The sequence below is a fragment of the Gigantopelta aegis genome, chromosome 3 (assembly GCF_016097555.1).
Source record: "Gigantopelta aegis isolate Gae_Host chromosome 3, Gae_host_genome, whole genome shotgun sequence".
Lineage (NCBI taxonomy): Eukaryota > Metazoa > Mollusca > Gastropoda > Neomphalida > Peltospiridae > Gigantopelta > Gigantopelta aegis.
This window is the reverse complement of record NC_054701.1, coordinates 78065220-78071286: the sequence shown is the minus strand read 5'-3', so window position 1 is coordinate 78071286 and position 6067 is coordinate 78065220.

Genomic DNA, 6067 nt, shown 5'->3' with positions numbered 1-6067 from the left:
TCAGTGTCAAGGTCATTGCACATGACAGTTTTACTAAAAATGAGGTCAAATTTTAGCACCAATGACCTAAAAGCTGCTTAGTCAGCTGTATTTGTTGTACTCTGGCTTTAACAGTAAAAAATTAGGTCAAATTGTCAAGGTCATTTTGGCACTAATGGCCTAAAAGCTGATTAGTCAGCTGTATTTGTTGTACACTGGTTTTAACAGTAAAACAAATTAGGTCACATTGTCGTGGTTATTTTGGCACTAATGACCTGAAAGCTGATCAGTAACAGTAAAACATATAGCTAATTAACTTGGCATGGTTATGAAAGCTGGGTTTACCATCATTTTATGATGGCAACTTGTTTTTACATTGAACACTGGGTCAAGGTCATTGTTGCTGACTTCCAGTACTTAATTGTATGGTCAGTAAAATGTGTTATGTACATGTACATATGGAGACTTCAGTTGTCTGTTCCCACCCCCACCCCCACTACTTTTTGTACAGCTTGAGAAAAGTTATTACTGTGCCCTTTTTTCTTTTCTTTTTTTTAATTAACAGCCCTCCACTGCCCCCCTCTCCTGAATTATTCTAAACTAAGTAGGGCCATAAACAGTTAACTCGGTCAATATTTTAATGTATATTTGGAAAGCATGTACACATTGTACTTTTACAAAATCAGTCAGTGTTATATCAGATTTATGGCGATGCATTCTAGATATGTATTGCTACCACTACAAAAATTTAATATGGTTCACCATTTGATTTTCTAATACCTTTTTGTGTGAAAATAACCTTTTAAAATTTTTATTTGGGGTTGTTTGGTATTTTTAGGGGTGGGGAAGCATATTCAACTGCCCACTTTGGGTTTTATCTCATTCTGTTCTACTTTCGACAACTCTTTCAACTTCGTTTGTTGTCCAGCTCCACATTCCAGTCCTTGCCTTGTCCACCTCCACATTCCAGTCCTTGTCTCATCAACTGCAAAGGTGATTGATCTAGGATCAATTTCCGTCGGTGGGCCCATTGGGCTATTTCTCATTCCAGCCAGTGTCCCACAACTGGTGTAACAACGGTCGTGGTATGTACTATCCTGTCTGTGGGATGATGCATATAAATTATCCCTTGTTGCTAATCGAAAAGAGTAGCCCATGAAGTGGAAACAGTGGGTTTCCTCTCTCAATATCTGTGTGGTCCTTTTCCATATGTCTGACACCATATAACCGTAAATAAAATGTGTTGAGTGCGTCTTTAAATAAAACATTTCCTTCCTTCCTCATCAACTGCAAAGATGCCTGTGTCTCTTGTTGCCATCCACGCCACACATCTGTCATTTGCAATCCGCTTTTTGTCGGTTTAGTCTGACCAGTCCTGTTTAATAACTGAAAAAGGTAATATTTTGAATACCATTGCAGATATAGTAATTGTAACAACTTTTCTTTTTTTTAAACTACAGATTTACAGCATAGTGTTCTAATTTTTGTAAATTAATTTTGCTTTAACTTAATATGTAGAGTGTTTTCTCTATGTCCATGTCATATTCCATTTAGTTATATTCCATTTAGTTATATTCGTTTAGCTTTCTATGCTAAAAATACATTGTTTATACCATGATACTCTGTGATTTATATGTACAAATTTACATGATTTAATTGAATGCAAAGTTGTTGTTTTAAACTACAGTCTGCACTATTTTAATTTGTGGTTATTTCAACATGATATAGTCAAAGAGAAATGTAATTGCTGTCACATAGGATACTCCTTATCAACTTGCAGCAAAAAAAATCTTTTATATGTACTTTTCCACAGACAGGAATGCACACATCATGACTTGATGTACATGTATCGGTCATAGGGCATTGGTTGGGATCAGAGCCGGTGTAATAGCCCAAAATATACCCCCTGCCAAACTATACGCAGGGTATAAATTGGACTAGCCCAAAATATACCCCGAGGTATAAACAGGCTAGCCCAGAATACACCTCTCTAGTCTGTATTTCAGTGTCCAGAGGTTTTTTTTTCCATCATAATTTATATATTTTGGGGTAGAGAATATCAAAATATCTTCTAAAATGACTAATTTGTGATAGTTTTATTTTTATGAAAGCAAACAGTTGCTTTTCTTTTAAAGCATTCATTATTATTATTTATTTATTTATTTTGTATACAGGTTAGTAATAAAAAATGAGTGTTAGGGTTAGGGGTATAAAACAGGCTAGCCCACTTTAACCCCGGGTATAGTTTGGTGGGGGGTATATTTTGAGCCGTTACACCGGTTTACGGATGCACAGGCCTATAGCACAAATAACAGCGTGTTCCCCCTTCCCAGGATATATATTTTGCAACTCCCTTGGGGAGGGGGGTGGGGAATAAATGTACACATCACCGTGGGGCCCCCTGAAACGCTGGGCCCATAGCACATGCTACATGTTCTACTAGGATAAACCGGCTGCCAAACTAGTTTGGATGTGATGAAAAATAAAGTAAAATCATGGATCCACTGAGAGAAATCAATCGTACAACCCACCACACCTCAGGAAGCACTTTACTATCGAGCTACATCCTGCACGACCATGGGATTGGAAAGAGATAGAAAGAAAAATTCAAATTGTGTTCTACAAATTTCATGTTAGGACTTGTTACAAGCAGACATGGTTGAGAAAAAAATAATAAAAAATTAAAATGTAATAACCTTTTGTCCATTATATTTGAATTATATTGGGCAGGATGTAGCCCAGTGGTAAAGCACACGCCTGATTGATCCTCGTCGGTGGGCCCATGGGCTATTTCTTGTTCCAGCCAGTGCACCACGGATGGTATATTAAAGGCTGTGGTATGTGCTATATCCTGTCTGTGGGATGGTGCATATAAAAAGATCCCTTGCTACTAATGGACAAATATGGTGGGTTTCCTCTCTATGTCTGTGTAAAAATGATCATATGTTTGACATCCAACAGCCGATGATTAATAAATTAATGGGCTCTAGTGGTGCCGTTAAATAAAACAAACTTTCATTTGAATTATATTTGTATAACTGATGTGTTTCCCTATCTTAACACTCTTGTACATGTATCTAAAACAAACTGATTTTGCCATGATGTTTTTCCATTTGAATGTCTCAATTTAAGATATGTTAATTTTTGGTGATCCTATATAAAAAAAAATTAAAAAATTAATTAAAAATATTAAATAATTTTGATTAAAAAACAAGAAAAGAAAGAAGTTTATAAGTATCATAAAGGCCACTGTCAGTTTGTTAGGTGGATTGTCCCAGTGTTTTAAAATACCCAACTGTATTTTTTATATAATTTAACATTATAGTAGCTAACGTAGTTAGTAGCTAACTTAAATCTAATGACATTTTACAAGATGACAGTCATGGCTGCATATCCTCAAAATTCTATCATATTTTGGGAATCAGTTTTTTGTAGATTAAATAAATATGTTTTATATTCAGTTTCAACAGCATATATGTTTATTATGTTATATATATTTTTAAGATGAATATTAATAAATAAATTATATCAGTTTATGGGCGAACAGGTTGTTGTAGTTCCCAGTGTATAATGTATAATTAAGATAATTTGATTATACTCAATTGGAAATACAGAATATTACCTCAGGTGTGGACTATATTCCATGTATGATATACCATGTACCATCTATATTGTTTTCTTGCATGTATCAGGAATGGGGAAACATTGAAAAATCACTTTAAAATATGTCGGATCATTTTACATTTGTTATATATATGGTAACCAGGACTGGTAGTCACATGTGGATTATTTCATTGGGGGAAATGACATCTGCAGGCATGGTGGAGGCAAGTAGACATTGGGGAGCTAGCTGAGATCAAGGGCACAAAGCAATGGGGTTGTTTGTGTTGTTGTTGTTGTTTTGGGGGGGGGGGCGGTCAGGGGTATGCTTCTCCATAAACGTTTTAAAATTAGATGTCCAGAAATGCAATTTCCTGCATTCTTCAAGTAAAATTCATCTCTGCCTTAAGATTTACTACCAATAATATTTTGGATTCAGAATTACTGGGGGGTAGCCCACCTGCTCCGCCGTGTTTGTCACTTTCATCTGGTAGAATGCAGTAAGTTGCTGAAGTCATAGTCCATTTGCATTCTGCATTCAAGTTGGCATTGGCTTCAAATAGGAATACAATTTGGTTGTTCCACAGAGACAAAGCCAGGCAAACAATTAGTGCACTAGAATGATTAGTTAATGTTCGTAACTAGTGTCTAGACTAAGGAATATGAGTGATTCATTCAGCAGAAATTGTACGCAGATATATATCAGTACGTGTACATTTGTAAGTAATTTTCATCTACATATATTAGTGTATTCCACATATTCATTTATCACTATTAAAATTGCTAGTAAATTAAAGATTTTTGTTTGCTATCAAGTGCCTTACCTAATTTGTATTTATCACTTTATTGTTAATGGGTTTTTTTGCTGTTATTAATTTTGGATATTTTACATGTATAGTAGGGAGAATGCTAGGGTTTCCTAGATGCATTATAAAACAATTTAAAAAAAACACAATTTTACACTGATCTTTTGTTGTGTGTGTGTTCATAATTTTCGTAATTTAGTAATACTGAAAAACAGAATGATTAGAATTTACAAACCAATATCAAAGACTCATGTATGTGAGTTTTCAGCTTTTTATAAAATTTCAGCTTTTTAGCATGGAATAATTTTCACAGTATAGATTGGATTTGGTTTGAAGTACTAAAAAATTACTCGAGAATATGATGATTGATATAGAGTTTACATCATTTAAACATGTATAATGCAAAACCTAAAGACAGTATGGGAAATTCACACAAACTTAACATTACATTGCATGTAAAACCTATAGACAGTATGGGAAACTTAACATTACATTACATGTAAAACCTATAGACTATGGAAAACTTAACATTACATTGCATGTAGAACCTATAGACTGTATGGGAAACTTAACATTACATTGCATGTAAAACCTATAGAGAGTATGGGAAATTCACAGAAACTTAACATTACATTACATGTAAAACCTATAGACAGTATGGGAAATTCACACAAACTTAACATTACATTACATGTAAAACCTATAGACAGTATGGGAAATTCACACAAACTTAACATTACATTGCATGTAAAACCTATAGACCGTATGGGAAATTCACACAAACTTAACATTACATTACATGTACATGTCCCAAAATAAGTCAGCTTGGAGTGATCAGGGCCCAGATTTTTAAAGCGATCTTAGCACTACGATATCGTTAAACCATCGTTGGCTATGGCATGCCTTGTTACGTCGTAGCTCACGACAGTTGTACAATACTGTAGTGCTAAGATAGCTTTGAAAATCTCTAGCCAAGGTCCACACTTATAAAACTTTTAGTGTAGACACTGAGACTCGAATACTAAGAGGTACCAGTGCAATGGTACTTCACATCCCACTTTTCATTAGGGTGAGGTACTTGACATCCCACTTTTCATTAAGGAGAGGTATTTGATAATCCACTTATTGTTAGGGAGAGGTACTTCACATCCCACTTTTCATAAGGGGGGTACTTCACATCCCACTTTTCATTAGGGAGGTACTTCACAATCTACTGTTTATAAGGGAGAGGTACTTCACATCCCACTTTTCATTAGGGAGAGATGTTCACATCCCACTTTTCATTAGGGAGAGGTACTTCACATCCCACTTTTCATTAGGGAGAGATACTTCATAATCCACTTTTCATTAGGGAGAGGTACTTCACATCCCACTTTTCATTAGGGAGAGAAGTTCACATCCCACTTTTCATTAGGGAGAGGTACTTCACATCCCACTTTTCATTAGGGAGAGATACTTCACATCCCACTTTTCATTAGGGAGAGATACTTCATAATCCACTTTTCATTAGAGAGAAGTACTTCAGTCCACTTTTCATTAGGGAGAGGTACTTCACATCCCACTTTTCATTAGCGAGAGATACTTCATAATCCACTTTTCATTAGGGAGAGGTACTTCACATACCACTTTTCATTAGGGAGAGATACTTCATAATCCACTTTTCATTAGGGAGAGAAGTTCAC